Source organism: Elephas maximus, chromosome X (genome assembly GCF_024166365.1).
Source record: "Elephas maximus indicus isolate mEleMax1 chromosome X, mEleMax1 primary haplotype, whole genome shotgun sequence".
In the NCBI taxonomy this organism is placed as follows: Eukaryota; Metazoa; Chordata; class Mammalia; order Proboscidea; family Elephantidae; genus Elephas; species Elephas maximus.
In genome coordinates, this window is record NC_064846.1 from 124,343,500 (window position 1) to 124,368,342 (window position 24,843).

The following is a 24,843-nucleotide window of genomic DNA, read 5'->3' on the forward strand; positions in this document are numbered from 1 at the left end:
ACCTTCCATGTATTGAGTGTTGTCTTTCCCTTCACCCAAAGCAGTTCTTATCTACTGATTAATCAATAGAAAACCCTCTCCCTCCCTCCCTCCCTCCCCCCTTCGTAACCACAAAAGTATGTGTTCTTCTCAGTTTTTACTGTTTCTCAAAATCTTATAATAGTGGTCTTATACAATATTTGTCCTTTTGCCTCTGACTAATTTCGCTCAGCATAATGCCTTCCAGGTTCCTCCATGTTATGAAATGTTTCACAGATTCCTCACTGTTCTTTATCGATGCGTAGTATTCCATTGTGTGAATATACCGCAATTTATTTACCCATTCATCCGTTGACGGACACCTTGGTTGCTTCCAGCTTTTTGCTATTGTAAACAGAGCTGCAATAAACATGGGTGTGCATATATCTGTTTGTGTGAAGGCTCTTGTATCTCTAGGGTATATTCCGAGGAGTGGGATTTCTGGGTTGTATGGTAGTTCTATTTCTAACTGTTTAAGATAACGCCAGATAGATTTCCAAAGTGGTTGTACCATTTGGCATTCCCACCAGCAGTGTATAAGAGTTCCAATCTCTCCGCACCCTCTCCAACATGTATTATTTTGTGTTTTTTGGATTAATGCCAGCCTAGTTGGTGTGAGATGGAATCTCATCGTAGTTCTAATTTGCATTTCTCTAATGGCTAATGATCGGGAGCATTTTCTCATGTATCTGTTGGCTGCCTGAATATCTTCTTCATAAATCAAATTTTAACAGAATTGAAAAGTGAGATAGACACCTCCACAATTATAGTAGGAGACTTCAACACACCACTATCGGAGAAGGACAGGACATACAGTAAGAAGCTCAATAGAGACACGGAAGACCTACTTACAACAATCAACCAACTTGACCTCATTGACTTATACAGAACTCTCCACCCAACTGCTGCAAAGTATACTTTTTTTTCTAGCGCACATGGAACATTCTCTAGAATAGACCACATATTAGGTCATAAAACAAACCTTTGCAGAGTCCAAAACATCGAAATATTACAAAGCATCTTCTCAGACCACAAGGCAATAAAACTAGAAATCAATAACAGAAAAACTAGGGAAAAGAAATCAAATACTTGGAAAATGAACAGTACCCTCCTGGAAAAAGACTGGGTTATAGAAGACATTAAGGAGGGAATAAGGAAATTCATAGAATGCAACGAGAATGAAAATACTTCTTATCAAAACCTCTGGGACACAGCAAAAGCAGTGCTCAGAGGCCAATTCATATCGATAAATGCACACATACAAAAAGAAGAAAGAGTCAAAATCAGAGAACTGTCCCTACAACTTGAACAAATAGAAAGTGAGCAACAAAAGAATCCATCAGGCACCAGAAGAAAAGAAATAATAAAAATTAGAGCTGAACTAAATGAATTAAAAAACAATTGAAAGAATTAACAAAGCCAAAAGCTGGTTCTTCAAAAAAATTAACAAAATTGATAAACCATTGGCTAGACTGACTAAAGAAATACAGGAAAGGAAACAAATAACCCGAATAAGAAACGAGAAGGACCACATCACAACAGAACCAAATGAAATTCAAAGAATCATTTCAGATTACTACGAAAAATTGAACTCTAACAAATTTGAAAACCTAGAAGAAATGGATGAATTCTTGGAAAAACACTACCTACCTAAACTAATACAATCAGAAGTAGAACAACTAAATAGACCCATAACAAAAAAAGAGATTGAAACGGTAATCAAAAAACTTCCAACAAAAAAAAGCCCTGGCCCGGACGGCTTCACTGCAGAGTTCTACCAAACTTTCAGAGAAGAGTTAACACCACTACTACTGAAGGTATTTCAAAGCATAGAAAAGGACGGAATACTACCCAACTCATTCTATGAAGCCACCATCTCCCTGATACCGAAACCAGGTAAAGACATTACAAAAAAAGAAAATTACAGACCTATAGCCCTCATGAACATAGATGCAAAAATCCTCAACAAAATTCTAGCCAATAGAATCCAACAACACATCAAAAAAATAATTCACCCTGATCAAGTGGGATTTATACCAGGTATGCAAGGCTGGTTTAATATCAGAAAAACCATTAATGTAATCCATCACATAAATAAAACAAAAGATAAAAACCACATGATCTTATCAATTGATGCTGAAAAGGCATTTGACAAAGTCCAACACCCATTTATGATAAAAACTCTTACCAAAATAGGAATTGAAGGAAAATTCCTCAACATAATAAAGGGCATCTATGCAAAGCCAACAGCCAATGTCACTCTAAATGGAGAGAACCTGAAAGCATTTCCCTTGAGAACGGGAACCAGACAAGGATGCCCCTTATCACCGCTCTTATTCAACATCGTACTTGAAGTCCTAGCCAGAGCAATTAGGCTAGACAAAGAAATAAAGGGCATCCGGATTGGAAAGGAGGAAGTAAAGTTATCACTATTTGCAGATGACATGATCTTATACACAGAAAACCCTAAGGAATCCTCCAGAAAACTACTGAAACTAATAGAAGAGTTTGGCAGAGTCTCAGGTTATAAAATAAACATACAAAAATCACTTGGATTCCTCTACATCAACAAAAAGAACACCGAAGAGGAAATAACCAAATCAATACCATTCACAGTAGCCCCCAAGAAGATAAAATACTTAGGAATAAATCTTACCAAGGATGTAAAAGTCCTATACAAAGAAAACTACAAAGCTCTACTACAAGAAATTCAAAAGGACATACTTAAGTGGAAAAACATACCTTGCTCATGGATAGGAAGACTTAACATAGTAAAAATGTCTATTCTAGCAAAAGCCATCTATACATATAACGCACTTCCGATCCAAATTCCAATGTCATATTTTAAGGGGATAAAAGAAACAAATCACCAATTTCATATGGAAGGGAAAGAAGCCCCGGATAAGCAAAGCATTACTGAAAAAGAAGAAGAAAGTGGGAGGCCTCACTCTACCTGATTTCAGAACCTATTATACAGCCACAGTAGTCAAAACAGCCTAGTACTGGTACAACAACAGGCACATAGACCAATGGAACAGAATTGAGAACCCAGATATAAATCCATCCACGTATGAGCAGCTGATATTTGACAAAGGACCAGTGTCAGTAAATTGGGGAAAAGATAGTCTTTTTACCAGATGGTGCTGGCGTAACTGGATATCCATTTGCAAAAAAAAATGAAACAGGACCCATACCTCACACCATGCACAAAAACTAACTCCAAGTGGATCAAAGACCTAAACATAAAGACTAAAACGATAAAGATCATGGAAGAAAAAATAGGGACAACCTTAGGAGCCCTAATACAAGGCATAAACAGAATACAATACATTACCAAAAATGATGAAGAGAAACCAGATAACTGGCAGCTCCTAAAAATCAAACACCTCTGCTCATCTAAAGACTTCACCAAAAGAGTAAAAAGACCACCTGCAGACTGGGAAAGAATTTTCAGCTATGACATCTCAGACCAGCGCCTGATCTCTAAAATCTACATGATTCTGTCAAAACTCAACCACAAAAAGACAAACAACCCAATCAAGAAGTGGGCAAAGGATATGAACACACACTTCACTAAAGAAGATATTCAGGCAGCCAACAGATACATGAGAAAATGCTCTCGATCATTAGCCGTTAGAAATGCAAATTAAAACTACGATGAGATTCAGTCTCACACCAACAAGGCTGGCATGAATCCAAAAAACACAAAATAATAAATGTTGGAGAGGCTGCGGAGAGATTGGAACTCTTATACAGTGCTGGTGGGAATGCCAAATGGTACAACCACTTTGGAAATCTATCTGGCGTTATCTTAAACAGTTAGAAATAGAACTACCATACAACCCAGAAATCTCACTCCTCGGAATATACCCTAGAGATACAAGAGCCTTCACACAAACAGATATATGCACACCCATGTTTTTTGCAGCTCTGTTTACAATAGCAAAAAGCTGGAAGCAACCAAGGTGTCCGTCAACGGATGAATGGGTAAATAAATTGTGGTATATTCACACAATGGAATACTACGCATCGATAAAGAACAGTGACGAATCTGTGAAACATTTCATAACATGGAGGAACCTGGAAGGCATTATGCTGAGCGAAATTAGTCAGAGGCAAAAGGACAAATATTGTATAAGACCACTATTATAAGATCTTGAGAAATAGTAAAAACTGAGAAGAACACATACTTTTGTGGTTACGAAGGGGGGAGGGAGGGAGGGAGGGAGAGGGTTTTTTATTGATTAATCAGTAGATAAGAACTGCTTTGGGTGAAGGGAAAGACAACACTCAATACATGGAAGGTCAGCTCAATTAGACTGGACCAAAAGCAAAGAAGTTTCCGGGATAAAATGAATGCTTCAAAGGTCAGAAGAGCAGGGGCGGGGGTCTGGGGAAAATGGTTTGAGGGGACTTCTATGTCAATTGGCAAAATAATTCTATTATGAAAACATTCGGCATCCCACTTTGAAATGTGGCGTCTGGGGTCTTAAAGGCTAACAAGCGGCCATCTAAGATGCATCAGTTGGTCTCAACCCACCTGGAGCAAAGGAAAATGAAGAACACCAAGGTCACACGACAACTAGGAGCCCAAGAGACAGAAAGGGCCACATGAACCAGAGACCTACATCATCCTGAGACCAGAAGAACTAGTTGGTGCCCGGCCACAATCGATGACTGCCCTATCAGGGAGCACAACAGAGAACTCCTGAGGGAACAGGAGATCAGTGGGATGCAGACCCCAAATTCTCATAAAAAGACCATACTTAATGGTCTGACTGAGACTAGAGGAATCCCGGCGGCCATGCTCCCCAGACGTTCTGTCGGCACAGGACAGGAACCATCCCCTAAGACAACTCATCAGACATGAAAGGGACTGGTCAGCGGGGTGGGAGAGAGATGCTGATGAAGAGTGAGCTAATTATATCAGGTGGACACTTGAGAGTGTGTTGGCAGCTGTTGTCTGGAGGGGGGATGGGAGGATAGAGAGAGAGGGAAGCTGGCAAAATTGTCACGAAAGGAGAGACTGAAAGGGCTGACTCAATAGGGGAAGAGCAGGTGGGAGTACGGAGTAAGATGTATGTAAACTTATATGTGACAGACTGATTGGATTTGTAAACGTTCACTTGAAGCTTAATAAAAGTTAATAAAAAAAAATGGACAAAGGATATGAAAAGGCACTTCAATCAAAGAAGACATTCAGGCATCTCACGGATACATAAGGAAAGGCCCACGATCATTAGCCATTACAGAAATGCAAATCAAAACTATAATGAGATACCATCTAACCCCAACAAGGCTGGCATTAATCCAACAAACAGAAAATAATAAGTGCTTTTTATGTTTTTGGAGAGGTTTTGGAGAGACTGGAACACTTATACACTGTTGGTGGGAATGTCAAATGGTACAACTACTCTGGAAATCGATTTGGCGATTCCTTAAAAAGTTAGAAATAGAACTACCAAACCATTCAGCAATCCCACCCCTTGGAATATGTCCTAGAGAATTAAGAGCCTTCACACGAACAGATACATGCACACCCACGTTCATCACAGCACTGTTTACAATAGGAAAAAGATGGAAGCAACCAAGGTGCCTATCAACAGATGAGTGGATAAATAACTTATGGTATATTTGCACAGTGGAATACTATGCAATGATTAAGAACAATGATGAATACGTGAAACATCTCATAACATGAAGGAATCTGGAAGGCATTATACTGAGTGAAATTAGTTGCAAAAGGACAAATATCTTATGAGAGCACTATTATAAGAACTCAAGAAAAAGTTTAAACACAGAAGAAAATATTCTTTGATGGTTATGAGGGTGGTGAGGGAGGGAGGGAGGGGGTGTTCACTAATTAGATAGTAGACTAGAACTATTTTAGGTGAAGGGAAAGGCAGCACACAATACAGGAGAGGTCAGCAAAACTGGACTTAACCAAAAGCAAAGAAGTTGCCTGAATACAACCGAACACTTCCAAGGCCAGAGTAGCAGGGACTGCAGTCTGTGAAGCATGGTTTCAGGGAACATCTAAGTCAACTGGCATAAGAAAATGTATTAAGAAAATGTTCTGCATCCCACTTTGGTGATTGGCGTCTGGGGTGTTCAAGGGCCATCTAAGATGCATCAATGAGTCTCAACCCACCTGGAGCAAAGAAGAATGAAGAACACCAAAGACAAAAGGTAAAGATGACCCCAAGAGACAGAAAGGGCTACATAAACCAGAGACTCCATCAGCCTGAGACTGGAAGAACTAGATGGAAGAACTAGATGACTGCCCTGACCGGGAACACAACAGTGAATCCCTGATGGAGCAGGAGAACAGTGGGATGCAGATCTCAAATTCTTGTAAAAAGACAAGACTTAATGGTCTGAATGAGACTGGAGGGGCCCTGGAGGTCATGGTCCCTGGACCCTCTGTTAGCCCAAGACTGGAACCATTCCTGAAGCCAACTCTTCAGAGAGGTACCAGACTGGAGTATAAGATAGAAAAGGATACTGGTGAGGAGTGAGCTTCTTGACTCAAGTGGACACATGATACTCTGTGGGCAGCTCCTATCTGGAGGCGAGATGAGAAGCCAGAGGGGGACAGGAGCTGGCTGAATGGACACAGGGAATATAGGGTGGAAAGGAGGACTGTGCTGTCTTATCGGGGGGAGAGCAGCTGGGACAACATAGCAAGATGTGTATGAGTTTTTGTATGAGAGACTGCCTTAATTTGTAAACTTTCACTTAAAGCGCAATAAATTAAAAAAAAAAGTCCATCAAGATATTATAACAATTATGACCATGACCAAGTGAGATTCATCCCAGGAATATGAGGTTGGTTTAAAGCCCAAATATCAATGTATTTAATGCACCACATGTACAAAAAAAAAGGGGGGGGGGACAAAAATCACAGGATCATTTCAATAGATGCAGAAAAAAGCATTTGACAAAATTCTACACTCGTTCATAATAGAAGAACGCTCAACAAAGTAGGAATAGTAAAGGAACTTTCTGAACGTGATAAAGAACATCTATGAAAAACCTACAGCTAACATCACAGTTAATGGTAAAGGATTGACTCTTTTCCCCCAAAGATCAGAAATGAGATAAGAATGTCCACGCCTCACAATTCTATCCAACATTTTACTGGAGGAACTAGCTAGGGCCATTAGGTGACAGAATAAAATTAATTTATCCATATTTAAAAGGAAGAAGTAAATCTCTCTATCTGCAGATGATCTTGACATACATGCTCTCGTATATAGAAAATCCTAAGTATTACACTTAAAAATCTATTAGAACCAGTGAACAAGTTCAGCAAGGTTGCATAAAAGGAAATCAATTGTATTTGTATACATTACCAAACAGAAAATGAAATTAAGAAAAAAATTCCATTCACAATAGCATCAAAAATAATAAATTCTACAATATGAATGGAGCTTGAAGACATTATGCTGAGTAAAATAAGTCAATCACAAAAGGACAAATACTGTATGACTTACATAAAAAGACATGAAAAGGCAAATGTATAGAGACCAAAGTTCATTAGTGGTTGGTTACCAGGAGGGAGAGGGGGGAGAGCTTAATGGTAATGGAAAAATCATATTGATTAAAGGTAGGGTTGCACAGCCAATTATTGCAAATTGATGTCAATAAGTTGTACACCTCTAAAAAGTTAATTGGCGAAATTTGTGTGATAGATATATTTACAACAACAACAAAAGAGTAGCTGCTGGGGCTGCTTATGCACAACCAAACACCTCAACGGATTTGATTGCTTGGTTTGGAGGTTTAGTGTCATGGTTTCTTGGGACATTCCAGTTAATTGGCCTACTCTGTTCTACCTCCTAGTCTGTTGCATATTGCCTGGGGCTTTAGAAGCTTGCAAATGGCCATCCAAGGCACAACAACTGGTGTCTATTTGCCTGGAGCAACAGAGGAAGGAGAGACAGGAATAAAAGGAAATGGAATGTGTGGCTAATTGCCTCCATTAACAACTGCCTCCTTTGCCAGGAGACCAGATAAACTGGATGGTGCCTGGCTATCATTACTGAAAATTTTGATGAAACATTCTATAGAACAATCCTGATCAAAAGCGGGAAAATGCAGAACAGAATTGTAAATTTCCATGAACGCCAGGCTTTCTGGTGCCATGGAGGCTGGATAAACCTGAAACTATTGCCCTGAGATAAGCTTTAAACCTTAAACCAAAAATATCCGCTAAAGTCTTCTTAAAACCAAACAATAGTTTAGCTTACCTAGTAGAGAATTTCTGCCTTGAGCATCATACTCTTTCAAGATCTATCCATGTGGGGTAAAATTTGTCTTAGTCATCTAGTGCTGCTATAACAGAAATACCACAAGTGGATGCCTTTAACAAAGAGAAATTTATTCCCTCATAGTAAAGTAGGCTAAAAGTCCAAATGCAAAGTGTCAGCTCCAGGGGAAGGCTTTCTCTCTCTGTCGGCTGTGGGGGAAGGTCTTTGCTCTCAGTCTTCCCACTGGCTCTGGGGGAAGGTCTTTGCCCTCAGTCTTTCCACTGTTGAGGAGCTTCTCAGGCACAGAGACCCCAGGTCCAAAGGACACGCTCTGCTCCCAGTGCTGCTTTCTTGGTGGCATGAGGTCCCCAACTCTCTGCTTGCTTCACTTTCCTTTTATCTCTTAAGAGGTAAAAGGTGATATGGGCCACACCCCAGGGAAACTCCCTTTACATTGAATCAGGGATGTGACTTGGTAAGGGCATTAAAATCCCACCCTAATCCTCTTTAACATAAAATTACAATCACAAAATGGAGGACAACCACAGAATACTGAGAATCACGGCCTAACCAAGTTAATACACATATTTTGGGGAGGACATAATTCAATCTATGACATTCCACCCTCTGGCCCCCCCAAAATCACATCTTTGCAGCATGCAAAACATTCTCATCCCATATCATAGCAAAAGTCTTAACTCCAAGTCCAAAATCCAAAAATTCTTCTTCATCTGTGAAATCTAGAATACAAGTTATCTGCTTCCACAGGCACAAGGCAGAAGAGGCACAAACTAGACATTTGCATTACAAATAGGACAAATTGGAGGAAAAGAAGTCATAACAGGCACCAAGCAACTCAGCAGAACACATTATATTAGTCCTCAAGGCTTTGAAAATAATCCTCTGTTCTCTGAGACCATTTACGTAATAGCCCTGCCCTCCAGACTCTAGGTATTGGCCACACTCTCCAGATTCTGAGTGGAGGCCCCTCAGCCCTGGGCTTCAGCTCCACCTTCCAGGCCCACTGGGACAGCAACTCTGCTCCCTCAGCTTTAGGCACACCATTCTCCTGGTCCATCTGAATGGCGACTCCACCCTTAGAAACACCAGAGGCCATGGCTCCACTTTTGAAACCCCTGAGGTCATGGCCATACCTTTTGAGACTGAGGCAGCTCTGCTTCTTGTGTTCCTTGTCACTTCAACTTCTGTTTCCTGGTTTCTTGGCCTCTCGGCTCCTAGGGCCTCACGCCCGCATCTGCCCTGCTGTGGCAAGTGTTCCAAAGCTCTGTAGCTCCACCGATAAGTGCCCAGAGATCACCCCACTCCACGAGGAAGCCTCCTGCACACAGGCACTCAGCTCTCTCTCTCTGTGGGTCGGGAAGCTTAGCTCCACGGATAAGTGCCTGGAGGTACCCCACTCCACCAGGAAGCCTTCTGTGCACAGGCACTCAGCTCCCTTGCTCCGTGGGTTGGCTCCAGGGCTGTCATGCACTCCTCTCCTGGTTCTGCTGCTGCTGCTGCTGCTGCTGCTGCTGCTGCTGCTGCTGCTGCTTCCCTGCCACTGGTCCTCTATTTGTGTACACTCTCATCATCAAAAACAACAACAAAAATGATTTTTTACTTAAAAAAATACTTAGTTGGAATAAATAGAAAATAAGTGCAAAACTTATACTCGGAAAATTAAAAACGATTTTTGAAAAAATTAAAGACCTAAATAAATGTAAATATATTACATGTTATGGATCAGAAAACTTAATATTAAGGTGACAGTACTCTCCAAACTGAACTGCAGATTTAATGCAATCCCTATAAAAAAAAAATCCATCTTATTTCTGTGCATAAATTGACAAGACAATCTTAAAATTCATTTGGAAATTCAAAGGGTTAGGAACAGCCAAAACAATCTTGAAAAAGAAGAACAAAGTTGGAAGGCTCACACTTCCCTATATCAAAAGTTAATTCACAGCTACAGTAACCAAGACAGTGTGAAGCTAGCACAAGGACAGATGTAGAGTTCAATGGAACAGAATCAGGAGTCCAGAGAGAAATCTCCTCATTTATGGTTAATTGATATTTTACAATGGTGCCAAGACAATTAAACGGGGAATGAATTTTGTTTTCTACAAATAGTACTGGGACAACTGGATATCCACATGCAAAATAATGACTTTGGACATCAACCTCACACCACAATAATTAACTCAAAATGGATCAAAGGCATAATTGTAAGAGCTAAAATTATTAAATTTTTACAGGAATACATAAGCCAAACAAAAAAACAAACCCAGTGCCGTCGAGTCGATTCTGACTCCTAGCGACCCTATAGGACGGAGTAGAACTGCCCCATAGAGTTTCCAACAAGCGCCTGGCAGATTCGAACTGCCAACCCTTTGGTTATCAGCCATAGCACTTAACCAGTACGCCACCAGGGCTTCCACAAGAATACCTAGGTGTAAGTATTTATGACCTTGGGTTAGGTAATGGTTTCTTAGTTGATGGACATCATCTTTCTAACTGAATTGTGTTTTTCTACAGTTGAGTTTTGACAGTTGTTTATATATTCTAGATAATAGTCCTTTGTCAGATATGTATTTTCCAAATATTTTCTCCAATTCTGCAGCTTGTCTTTTCATACTCTTAACAGGATTTTCCATAGCAAAAGTTTTGAGTTTTGATGAAGTCCAATTTATTAATTTTTCCTTTTATGAATTGTGCTTCTTGTGTCAGGATTAAGAATTCTTTGCCTAACTCAAGATACTAAAGATGTTCTCCTTTTCTCTTGTTCCTAAAAGTTTTATACTTTTACAATTTACATTTAAGTCCATGATGACTTTTGTTATGGATTGAATTGTGTATCCCAAAAATGTGTGTCACCTTGGCTATGCCATGATTCCCAGTATTGTGTGGTTGTCCTCCATTTTGTAATCTGATTTAATTATCCTATGTGTTGAAAATACTAACCTCTATGGCATTTTTTTTTTTAATCAGCAGTCAAGAAATCAAGACACATTGCACTGGACAAATCTGCTACAAAAGACCTCTTCACAGTGTGAAAAGGCAAAGATGTCACTTTGAGGACTAAGGTGCGCCTGGCTGAAGCCATGATATTTTCCATTCCTTCATATTTATGCAAAAGCCTGACAATGAATAAGGAAGTCTGCAGAAAAACTGATACCTTTGGATTATGGTGTTGGCAAAGAGTATTGAATGTACCATTGACTGCCAGAAAAACAAACAAATCTATCTTGGAAGAAGTACAGCCAGAATGCTCCTTAGAAGCAAGGATGACGAGACTTCATCTCACATACATTTTATCAGGAGGGACCGGTCCCTGGGGAACGACATCATGCTTGATAAAGTAGAGGGTCAGTGAAAAGATGAAGACCTTCAAAGAGGTGGACTGACACAATGGCTGCAACAAAGAGCTCAAGCATTAACAGTGTTTGTGAGGATGGTGCAAGACCAGGCAGTGTTCTGTTCTGTTGTACATGGGGTCACTACGAGTCAGAACTGACTCTGGGGCACCTAACAACAACAACAATAATGTTAATGAGGCAGGATTGGAGGCAGTTACGTTAATGAGTCAGGACATAATCTATAGCATCAGGTTGTATCTTGAGTCAATCTCTTTTGAGAAATAAAAGAGAAGCCAGCAAAGAGAGAGGGACCTCTTACCACCAGGAAAGAAGAGCCAGAGGTGGAACATGTCCTTTGGACCAGGGATCCCTGTGCTGAGAAGCTCCTAGACCCAGAAGAAGATTGATGACAACGATCTTCCCCCAGAGCCAACAGAAAGAGAAAGCCTTCCCCGGCGTTGGCGCCCTGAATTCAAACTTCTTTTTATTTTTATTGTAAGTGAAAGCTTACAAATCAAGTCAGCCTCTCATACAAAAATTTATATACACCTTGCTATATATGCCTAGTTGCTCTCCCCCTAATGAGACAGCACACTCCTTCTCTCCACCCTCTATTTCCGTGTCCATTTGGCCAGCTTCTGACCCCCTCTGCCCTCTCATCTCCCCTCCAAACAGGAACTGCCCACATAGTCTCATATGTCTACTTGATCCAAGAAGCTCACGCCTCACCAGTATCATTTTCTACCCCATATTCCAGTCCAATCCCTGTCTGAAGAGTTGGCTTTGGGAATGGTTCCTGTCTTGGGCTAACATGACATCCGTGGTCCTTCTAGTCTCAGTCAGACCATTAAGTCTGGTCTTTGTACGAGAATTTGAGGTCTCCATCCCACCACTCTCCTGCTCCCTCAGGAGTTCTCTGTTCTGTTCCTCATCAGGGCAGTCATGGGTTGTAGCCGGGCACCATCTAGTTCTTCTGGTCTCAGGCTGATGTAGTTTGGTTTATGTAGCCCTTCCTGTCTCTTGGGCTCATAATTACCTTGTATCTTTGGTGTTCTTCATTCTCCTTTGCTCCAGGTGGCTTAAGACCAATTGATGCATCTTGGATGAGCGCTTGCTAGTGTTTAAGACCCCAGACACTACTCTCTAAAGTGGGATGAAGAATATTTTCTTAATAGATTTTATTATGCCAACTGACCTAGATGTCCCCTGAAACCATGGTCACCAAATCTCTGCCCCTGCTATGCTGGCCTTCAAAGCATTCAGTTTATTCAGGAAACAGACTTTGGTTTAGTCCAGTCGTGCTGACCTCTCCTGTATTGTGTGTTGTCTTTCCCTTCAACAAAAATAGATCTTGTCTACTACCTAATTAGTGAAAAACCCTCTCCCTCCCTCCATCCCCACTCGAGTAACCATCAAAGAATATTTTCATCTCCATTTAAACTATTTCTCAAGTTCTTATAATAGTGGTTTCATACAATATTTGTGCTTTTGCAAGCAACTAAGTTCACTCATAGTGACCCTATAGGACAGAGTAGAACTGCCCCATAGAGTTTCCAAGGAGCGCCTGCCTGGCGGATTTGAACTGCTGACCTCTTGGTTGCACTTAACCACTATGCCACCAGGGTCGCTATGAGTCGGAATCTAATTGACAGCAGTGAGTTTGGGTTGAGTTCACTCAGCATAATGCCTTCCAGATTCCATGTTATAAAATGTTTCACGGATTCATCATTGTTCTTTATCGATGTATAGTATTCCATTGTGTGAATGTACCATAATTTATTTATCCATTGATCCTTTGATAGGCACCTTGGTTCCTTCCATCTTTTTACTATCGTAAACAGTGCTGCAATGAACATGGGTGTGCATATATCTATTTGTGTGATGGCTCTTATTTCTCTACGATATATTCCAAGGAGTGGGATTGCTGGATTGTACAGTACTTCTATTTCTAGCTTTTTAAGGAAGCACCAAATCGATTTCCAAAGTGGTTGTACCATTTTACATTCCCACCAGCAGTGTATAAGTGTTCCAGTCTCTCCACAACCTCTCCAAATTTATTATTTTGTGTTTTTTGGATTAATGCCAGCCTTGTTGGAGTGAGATGGAATCTCATTGTAGTTTTGATTTGCATTTCTCTAGTGGCTAACGATCATGAGCATTTCTTCTTTTTTTTTTTAATGGCTAACGATCAAGAGCATTTCCTCTGTTAGCTACCTGAATGTCTTCTTTACTGAAGTTCCTTTGCCCATTTTTTAATTGGGTTATTTGTCTTTTTTGTTTTTGAGTTTTTGCAGTGTTATGTAGACTTTAGAGATCAGATGCTGATCAGATATGCCATAGCTAAAAACTTTTTCCCAGTCTGTAGGTAACCTTTTTACTCTTTTGGTGAAGTCTTTGGATGAGCAGAGGTGTTTGATTACTAGGACTTCCCAGTTATCTACTTTGTCTTCTGGTATTTGTACACTGTTAAGAATCTTTTCTATACTCTTTATGCCATGTATTAGGGCTCCTAGTGTTGTCCGCGTTTTTTCTTGCATGACCTTTATCGTTTTAGATTTTATATTTAGGTCTTTGATCCATTTTGAGTTAGTTTTGCTCCATGGTGTGAGCTATGGGTCTTCTTTCATTTATTTGCAGGTCGATATCCAGTTACGGCAGCACCATTTGTTAAAGAGACTGTCCTTTCCCCCATTTCACTGATTTTGGGACTTTGTCAAATATCACCTGCTTATATGTGCATGGATTTATGTCTGGATTCTCAATTCTGTTCCACTGGTCTATGTATCTGTTGTTGTACCAGCACCAGGTTGTTTTGACTACTGTGGCAGTATAATAGCTTCTAAAATCAGGTAGTGTGAGACCTCCCACTTTTCTCTTCTTTTTAAGTAATGTGTTACTTATCTGGGGCCTCTTTCCCTTCCATATGAAGTTGGTGATTTGTTTCTCCATCTCATTGAAAAATGTCGTTGGAATTTGGATCAGAATTTCATTGTATCTATAGATCGCTTTTGCTAGAATAGGCATTTTTACAAAGTTCAGTCTTCCTATCCATGAGCAAGGTATGTTTTTCCACTTATGTAGGTCTGTTTTGGTTTCTTGCAGTGGGGTCTCGTAGTTTTTTTCTATATGTCTTTTACATCTCTGGGAAGATTTATTCCTAAGTATTCTATCTTCTTGTGGGCTACTGTAAATGGTATTGATTTGGTGATTACCTCTTTGATGTTCTTTTTGTTGGTGTAGAGGGATCCAATTGATTTTTTTATGTTTATCTTGTATCCTGACATTCTGCTGGACTCTATTAGTTTCAGTAGCGTCTTTAGGATTCCTTCGGGTTTTCTGTGTACAAGATCATGTCATCTACAAATATATTTTTACTCCTTCCTAACCAATTTGGATGCCTTTATTTCTTTATCTAGCCTAATTGCTCTGGCTAGGACCTCCAACACAATGTTAAAAAAGAGTGGTGATAAACGACATGCTGCCCTGGTTCCTGATCTCAAGGGGAATGCTTTCAGACTCTCTCCATTTAGGATGATGTTGGCTGTTGGCTTTGTATAAATGCCTTTATTATGTTGAGAAATTTTCCTTCTATCCCTATTTTGCTGGGAGTTTTTATCATGAATGGGTGTTGAACTTTGTCAAATGACTTTTCTTCATCAATTCATAAGATCATGTGGTTCTTGTCTTTTGTTTAATTTATACGAAGGATTACACTGATTGTTTTTCTAATGTTGAACCATCCCTGCATACCTGGTATGAATCCCACTTGGTCATGGTCAATTTTTTTTTTGATATGCTGTTGAATTCTTTCGGCTAGAGTATTGTTGAGGATTTTTGCATCTAAGTTCATGAGGGATATAGGTCTGTAATTTTCTTTTTTTGTGGTGTCTTTACCTCGATTTGGTATCAGGCATATGCTGGCTTTGTAGAATGAGTTTGGAGTATTCTGTACTTCTCTATGTTCTGAAATACCTTTAGCAGTAGTGGTGTTATCTCTTTGCTGAAACATTGGTAGAACCCTCCAGTGAAGCCATCCGGGCCAGGGCTTTTTTTTTGTTGTCGGGAGTTTTTAAATTACCTTTTCAATCTCTTCTTTTGTTACGGGTTTATTTACTCGTTCTACCTCTGTTTGTATTAGTTTGGGTAGGTAGAGTTTTTCTAGAAATTCATCCATTTCTTCTAGGTTTTCAAATTTGCGAGAGTACAATTTTTTGTAGTAATCTGACATGATTCTTTTAATTTCAGTTGAGTATGTTGTGATATCGCCCATCTCATTTTTTATTCTGGTTATTTGCTTCCTCTCCTGTTTTTCTCTTATCAGTTTGGCCAATGGTTTATAAATTTTGTTGATTTTTTCAAAGAACCAGATTTTGGTCTTGTTAACTCTTTTAATTGTTTTTCTGTTCTCTATTTCATTCAATTCTTCCCTAATTTTTATTATTTGCTTCCTTCTAGTGCCTGAGGGTTTCCTTTGTTGCTCTCTTTCTATTTGTTCAAGTTGTAGGGATAATTCTCTGATTCTGGCCCTTTCTTTTTGGATATGTGCATTTATTGATATTACTTGACCTCTGAGCAGTGCTTTAGCTGTGTCCCAAAGTTTCTGATAGGAAGTGTTTTCATTCTCATTAGATTCTATGAATTTCTTTATTGCATCCTTAATGTCTTCTATAACCCAGTAGTTTTTGAGCAGGGTATTGTTCAGTTTCCAAGTATTTGATTTCTTTTCTCTGCTTTTTCTGTCATAGATTTCTACTTTTATGGCCTTATGGTCAGAGAAGATGCTTCGTAATATTTCAGTGTTTTGAATTTTGCTAAGGCTTGCTTTATGGCCTAATATGTGGTCTATTCTAGAGAAGTTCCATCCGCACTAGAAAAGAAAGTATACTTGGCTGCTGTTGGGTGGAGTGTTCTGTATATGTCTATGAGGTCAAGTTGGTTGACTGAGGCATTTAGATCTTCCATGTCTTTATTGAGCTGCTTTCTGGATGTTCTGTCCTTCACTGAATGCAGTGTGTTGAAGTCTCCTACTATAATTGTCTCTTTCACTTTTCAATGCTGTTAGAGTTTATATATCTTGCAGCCCTGTCATTGGGTGCATAAACATTTAACATGGCTATATGCTCCTGGTATATTGTCTCTTTAATCATTGTGTAGTGTGCTTTCTTATCCTTTATGGTGCATTTAACTTTAAAGTCTATTTTGTCAGAAATTAATTTTGCCACTCCTCCTCTTTTTTGATTGTTGATTTCCTGATGTATTTTTTTCCATCTTTTGAGTTTTAGTTTGTTTTTGTCTCTAAGTCTAAGGTGTGACTCTTGTAGGCAGCATATATACGGATTTTGTTTTTTTTATCCATTCTGTCACTCTCTCTTTATTAGTGCATTTAGTCTGTTGGCATTCAACGTAATTATGAATTGGTATGAATTTAGTGTTGTCATTTTGATGTCTTTTTTGTGTGTCGTGGACAATTTTTTCCCACTTAAATTTTTGTGCTGAGTAGTTCATCTTTATATATTGTCTTTTCATGTTATTCGTTGTTGATTTTGTTTCTGCCGAGTCTCTATTTTTTTCTTGTATTTTATTTTGATGATATTTTATTTTTTCTTGTATTTTATTTTGATGATATTTACTCCTATTTTCCTAAGTTTTAACCTAACTTTTATTTCTTTATATCACCTTGTCTTCCTCTCCATATGAAGGACCTAAGACTACATTTCTTAGTCCCTGTTTATTGTTTTAATGTTGTCTTCGTTGATATGTTTCCCTGCTTTGACCTTTTTTTTATCTTGATTTATTTTTGTGATTTCCCTAGGTGGGTTGCCATCTGGTTGCTCTGTCCTGTGTTCTAGTCTTGGGTCGATATCTGATATTATTGATTTTCTAACCAGAGAAATCCCTTTAGTATTTCTTGTAGTTTTGGTTTGGTTTTTTACGTATTCCCTAAACTTCTGGTTATCTGGAAATGTAGTAATTTCACCTTCATATGTGAGAGAAAGTTTTGCTGGATATATGATTCTTGGCTGGCAATTTTTTTCCTTCAATGCTTTATATGTCATCCCATTGCCTTCTTGCCTGCACGGTTTCTGCAGAGTAGTCTGAGCTTATTCTTATTTACTCTCCTTTGTTGGTGACTTTTCATTTATCCCTAGCCACTCTTAAAATTCTTTATCTTCAGTTTTGGAAGTTTCATTATAATATGTCTCGGTGATTTTCTTTTGAGATCTACTCTACCTTTTTATGTGGAGTTTGATGAGCATCTTGGATAGATATCTTCTCATCTTGCACGATATCTGGGAAGTTTTCTGCCACTAAATCTTCAACAATTCTGTCTGTATGTTCTGTTATCCCTCCCTGTTCTGGTACTCTAATCACTCATAGGTTATTTCTTTTGATAGAGTCCCACATGATTCTTAGGGTTTATTTTTTTTTAATTCTTTTATCTAATTTTTCTTCAAATATATTGGTGCCAAGTGTTCTATCTTCACTCACTAATTCTGCCTTCCATGTCCTCAATTCTGCTCCTCTGACTTTCTATTGAGTTGTCTAATTCTGTAATTTTATTGTTAATCTTCTGAGTTTGATTTCTGTCTCTCTGCAGATTCTTCCAGCTTATTAAATTTTTCGTTATGTTCTTGAATAACTTTTCTAACTTCAACTGTCTGTTCCTTGGCTTGTTCTGTGTATTGCCTGATCACCTTCCTGATCTCGTTCCTGATGTCTTGAAGAGTTCTGCATATTAATCTTTTGTATTCTGCATCTGGTAATTCCAGGAAGGCACCTTTATCCAGAAGATCCCTTGATTCCTTGTTTTGAGAGCTTGTTGACGCGATCACGGTCTGCTTCTTTATATGATTTGATATTGACTGTTGTGTCTGAGCCATCTATAAGTTATTAGTTTATTTTATGTTTGCTTACTGTTTCCTAGCTTTTTGCTTTCTTTTGTTTTGATATGCCCAAATAGGTTCCTGAGTGAGCTAGCTTGATTATTTTTGCCTTTGAAGCTAATGTCCTGTCACCAGCTGGCTAGAGCTGTTATCAGGTATATGAGCCTAGGAGTCCATCCACTTTTCCTGTATGGATTCGGCTCAGGTGTCCAGATAGTTGGTCATCAAGTGTGTGGTACAAGCTCTGTCCTACAGTCTTAGAGGGGCAGGGGTGATTGGTGTAGGTACAAATATCTGGTTGCAGCAGGAGGTCATGCTCTGAACAAGGCAGGGGGCTGACAAACTTCCCCCGAGTCTGTGAGGAAAGTGTGTCCCTGTTTCCTAGAGCACACGGGTGGGTTCTGCAGACGGAACTTGGGCACCCAATGCTTTTGGTTGTAAGGACTGAGAGGTACCAGTTGTCCTTGGACCCCAGTTGCAGATGGCTGTGTGACGTGAGTGGAGCCACTAGTCCTTAGGACCCTGATGTGGGTAGGTGAGGACCCTGTTTAATAGGCAAAGTACTCTCAAACATTGAACAACCACCTCTCCACCGCACAGCTGAAACAGTTGCAGTCTGCCAACAAGGGCCTATTCTCCTGAAATAGGCCCACACGGGTCCATGCAGGGGGCAAAGGTATTCAAAGTCCACGGACTGTTTATGCCTAGACAGGAGCTGCTTCTGTCCTGAGCTCCCCAGGTTAGTGGAGTTGATAGATTATCTTTTCCCCCAATTGTGAATTTATTCCTTCTCCAAGGCCAGGAGAATGCCTCAGGATGGTCAGCAGGACCTATCTCAGGCCCATGGAAATCAACGGCCACATAAGCCAGCTTGGGGGCTGGGGCTGCAGTAAAATATACAGAAGTACTTAGCTTTGGCCGAGGGCACCACTCCTCTCTGGTTCCGGAGGTGTGAGTAGGATGTGCGGCTGGTTGTCTCTCCCTGAGGAAACTGTAGCTAGAACGCTACTGCCAGCCCGCCACAGTCGCTCCTGGGAATGGCATCTGAGGGTTCCTGGTGATTCAAGTCTGGAAACTCCTCTCCACTTCTGAACCGTCTCTCTCACCCCCTGCTGCTCAGTCCATTTTATATATTTTCCTGCGATGTTCAGGGCTCCTAGCTTATCATAAATATAATTGTTTCACTTGATTTTTCAGGTCTTTTTTGTAAGAGGGATCACTGGAAGCATCTGACTACTCCGCCATCTTGGCCCCCTGAATTCAGAGTTCTTACAACATTATTTTGTAGTTTTCAACATACAAGTCCTGAATATGTTTGTTCTATTTACACCTAAGTATTTCATTTCTCTGGAATAATTGATATTGTATTTAAAATTTTTATGTCCATGTGGTCGTTGGTATTATGTAGAAATACAATTGATTTTTGTATGTTTACCTTGTATCCTGAGACCTTGCCGAATTCACTTATTAGCTCTAAAAAATTTTTAGTAGACAATCATGCTCTCCTTAAACGGCGACAGTTTTTTCTTCCTTTCTATTCTGTATCCCTTTTATTTCCTTTTCATGTCTTATTGCCCTAGCTAAAACTGCCAGCACTATGTTAAATAAAATCAGGGTGAGTGGACATTATTTCCTTGATCCTGATCTTAGGGGAAAAGCATTCAGTCTTTCACCATTAAGTATGATTTTAGTTGTACATATTTTTTGCATGTACTCTTTAACAAGTTGAAGAAGCCCCTCTCTGTTCCTTTATTTCTGAGAATTTTTTTCAGGAATGAGGGACGGATTTTGCCAAATGCTTTTTCTGCACTAAGTGATATGATGATGCAATTTTTTTCTCCATCCTGTCAATATACTGTATTACATGTATTGATTATTGAATATCTGACCAGCCTTGCATCCAAATAAACCTCCTCTGACACGGTGTATAAGTCCTTTTATATATACCTGAATTTTATTTACAAATATCTTGATAATGTTTTTTTTATCTGTATTTATGACAGATATTGGTCAGTAGTTTTCTCTTTTTATACTGTCATATCAATGAGATATATTTGAAAAGTGCTTATTTCCTCTTTTATTTTCTGGAAGAGAATGTGTGGGACCAGTGTTAATACTTAACATTTGTTAGTATTTCCCACTGCAATAACATTTATCTTTGGTTTTTGTGATGGTTAAGGTTATGCGTCAACTTCGCTAGGCTATGATTCTCAGTGGTTTGACAGATATTATGTAATCATCGTCCATTTTGAGATCTGATGTGAGCAACCAATCAGTTGAAAACAGAGTTTCCTTGAGTATAAGGCCTGCATTCAATATATATAGATGTTCTGGTAAAGTTTGCCCTCTCTGGATCTTGTGTTTGGTTCATCATCCTCTGACCTCCGGTTCTTGGGACATGAGCCAGCAGCCTGCCAGGATCTGCAGATGTTGGGATTCGCCAGTTCCTGCAGCCCTGTGAGCCAACAGTCTGCTGTCTTAACTGCCAATTTTGGAATCATCAGCCCCTGCAACCACATGAGTCAGGAGAAGCCTCTAGCTTGACATCTGACCCATGGATTTGAGACTTGCTGGCCTCCACAACTGTGTGAGCTATTTTCTTGAAATTTCTCTCTCTCTCTCTCTCAAACCAGCTTCACTGGTTTTGCTCCTCTAGAGACCTAGCCTAAGATAGTTTTCAGGAGTTTGATTATAAACTATATTGGTGTGGATCTCTTTGGGTTTATACTGCTTAGAATTTGTTTAGCTTCTTGGATTTATAGATGCATGTTCTTCATTAAATATGGGAGGTTTTCTGCTAATATTTGTACAAATATTCTTTCTATCCCTTTCTCTTTTCTCCTTCTGGGATTACCATCATGTGTGTGTCAGTTCACTGGGTACCTGTTGGTGTCGAGTTGATTCCAAATCATAGTGCCCCTTTAGGACAGAGTAGAACTGCCTCACAGGGTTTCCAAGGCTGTAATTTTTTTTTTTAATTTTTATGGTGCTTTAAGTAACAGTTTACAAATCAAGTCAGTCTCTCAGACAAAAACTTATATACGTCTTGCTACATACTCCCAATTCCTCTCCCCCTAATGAGACAGCCTGCTCCCTCCCTCCACTCTCTCTTTTCATGCCCATTTTGCCAGCTTCCAATCCCCTTTACCCTCTCACCTCCCCTCCAGGGAAGAGATACCAACATAGTCTCAAGTGTCCACCTGATCCAAGAAGCTAACTCCTCACAAGCATCCCTCTCCAACCCATTGTCCAGTCCAATTCGTGTCTGAAGAGTTGGATTTGGGAATGGTTCCTGTCCTGGGCCAACAGAAGGTCTGGGGGCCATGACCCCTGGGGTTCTTCTAGTCTCAGTCAGACCATTAAGTCTGGTATTTTTACGAGAATTTGGGGTCTGCATCCCACTGCTCTCTGGCTCCCTCAGGGGTTCTCTGTTGTCTTCCCTATCAGGGCAGTCATTGGTTGTAGCTGGGTACCATCTAGCTCCTCTGGTCTCAGGTGGATGTAGTCTCTGGTTTATGTGGCCCTTTCTGTCTCTTGGGCTCGTAATTAGCTTGTGTCCTTGGTATTCTTCATTCTCCTTTGATCCAGGTGGGTTGAGACCAATTGATGCATCTTAGATGGCCACTTGCTAGCGTTTAAGACCCCAAACACCACTCACTAAAGTGGGATGCAGAATGTTTCCTTAATAGATTTTATTATGCCAATTGACTTAGATGTCCCCTGAAACCACGGTCTCCGAACTCCTGCCCCTGCTATGCTGGCCTTCGGAGCATTGTTTATTCAGGAAACTTCTTTGCTTTTGGTTTAGTCCAGTTGTGCTGACCTCCCCTGTATTGTGTGTTGTCTTTACCTTCACCTAAAGTAGTTCTTATCTACTACCTAATCAGTGAATACCCCACTCCTCCTCCCTCCCCCCTCTCGTAACCATCAAAGAATATTTTCTTCTGTGTTTAAACTATTTCTCGAGTTCTTATAATAGTGGTCTTATACAATATTTGTCCTTTTGCAACTGGCTAATTTCACTCAGCATAATGCCTTCCAGGTTCCTCCACGTTATGAAATGTTTCACAGTTTCATCACTGTTCTTTATCAATGTGTAGTATTCCATTGTGTAAATATAACATAATTTATTTATCCATTCATCCGTTGATGGGCACCTTGGTTCCTTCCATCATTTTTTGCTATTGTAAAAAATGCTGCAATGAACATGGGTGTGCCTGTATCTGTTCGTGCGAAGGCTCTTATCTCTCTAGGATATATTCCAAGGAGTAGGATTGCTGGATCGTATGGTAGTTCTATTTCTGGCTTTTTAATGAAGCACCACCAAATCTGTCTCCAAAGTGGTTGTACCATTTTACATTCCGACCAGCAGTGCATAAGTGTTCCAGTCTCTCCACAGCCTCTCCAACATTTATTGTTTTGTGTTTTTTGGGTAAACGGCAGCCTTGTTGGAGTGCAATGAAATCTCATTGTAGTTTTGATTTGCATTTCTCTAATGGCTAGTGATCGTGAGCATTTCCTCATGTATCTGTTAGCTACCTGAATGTCTTCTTTAGTGAAGTGTCTGTTCATATTTTGCCCATTGTTTCATTGGGCTATTTGTCTTTTTGCTGTTGAGTTTTTGCAGTATCATGCAGATTTTAGAGATCAGGCGCTGATCGGAAATGTCATAGCTAAAAACTTTTTCCCAGTCTGTAGGTAATCTTTCTACTCTTTTGGTGAAGTCTTTGGATGAGCATAGGTGTTTGATTTTTTTCCCCAGTTACCTAGTTTTTCTTCTGCATTCTTAATAGTGTTTTGTGTACTGTTTATGCCATGTATTAGGGCTCCTAACGTTGTGCCTATTTTTTCTTCCATGATCTTTATTTAGATTTTATATTTAGGTCTTTGATCCATTTTGGGCTCGTTTTTGTGCATGGAGTGAGGTATGGGTCTTGTTTCATTTTTTTGCAGATGGATATCCAGTTATGCCAGCACCATTTGTTAAAAAGACTGTCTTTTCCCCATTTAACTTTTTTGGGGCCTAAAGCTGTAAATTTTTACAGAAGTAAACTGACGTATCTTTTTCCCACGGAGTGGCTGGTGGGTTCAAACCCCTGACATTTTGGTTAGCAGCCAAGTGTTTAACCACTGTGCCACCAGGTCTCCTACAATTTCATTAGGCCTTACTCCATTTTCTTTATCCTTTTCTCTTGTTCTTCAGGCTCAATAATTTCTATTGTCTTACCTTTTAGTTTGCTCTTTGTTCTGCAAGCTCAAATCTGCTGCTCAGTTCCTCTGATGAATTTTTTTAATTTTTAAAATTTGACTTACTGTATTTTCATCTCCAATATTTTTGTTTGGTTCTTTTTTATAGTTTCTATCTCTTTATTAAAATTCTCGTTTTGTTTATTATTTTCCTGATATCCTTTAGTTCATGGCTGAAGTTTTCTTTTAACTTTTTAGTACATTTTATATTATTGTTTTAAAGTCTTTTATATGTACAGTATCTGGGCTTCCATGGGGACTATTTCTGTATCTTCGTATTGTTCTTTTGATTGGACAATCTTTAGCTATTCTTTTTTGTATGTCTTATGATTTTTTTCTTGAAACTGGGACATTTGAATATTGTTATTGTTAGTTGCCATCAAGTCAGTTCTGACTCATGGCAACCCCATGTGTGCAGAGCGGAACTGCTCTATAGGGTTTTCAAGACTGTGACCTTTCAGAAGCAAATTGGCACGCCTTTCTTTCAAGGCACCTCTGGGTGGGTTCAAGCTTCCAATGTTTTAGCTGGTAGTCCAGCACTTAATTTTTTGCACCACCCAGGGACTCAAAAGATTGTTGTTGTTTTTAATTGTTGTTGATTTCGATTCATGGCAACCTCATGCACGCAGAATTGAGTGCTTAACCATTTGAACCACTCAGGGACCCTAAAACTCAAGTCTTTCTCCAGGAATTTCTATCTTTCAAATCATTGAAGGCTGCAATAGTCCAGCTGCTCACCAACTTCCTCTAACTATTTTTGCAGACTGCCCTCCAAAATGTGCATGGACACTGAGCACTTCTTTCCAGAGCCCATGTCCAAGCAGAGTCTTGAAGGAGATTTCCTTGTTCTCCATGCAAAAAAAACCCAAAAAATATCTGATCCTATCACTCCTTAGGGATTGTTGTTTTTACTTAATGAAAGCTGAAGTAGACTGTTTAGTGACTCTCCCAAGCTAATTTTTGCAAAGCATGCCTTCAAATTCTGTTATCTTTGCAGTCAGTCAGTGGTCTGACAGATTTCACCAAAGGGCACACTGGCCCTTTAAATTTACTGTCATGGAAAAGCTGCCCTGCAAAATGTCTGAA

The 24,843-nt window shown here is 39.7% G+C and overlaps 1 long non-coding RNA gene across 1 annotated transcript in view; it reads left to right on the forward strand.

Annotated features, from left to right (window-relative positions):
• Positions 1-12,894, forward strand: part of LOC126068611 (uncharacterized) — a 102,663-nt gene extending 89,769 nt beyond the window's left edge. The window contains exon 3 of the long non-coding RNA XR_007515745.1: positions 11,259-12,894. This is a non-coding gene — a long non-coding RNA (uncharacterized LOC126068611). The remainder of the gene's footprint in view (positions 1-11,258) is intronic.
• The last annotated feature ends 11,949 nt before the right edge of the window (positions 12,895-24,843 follow it).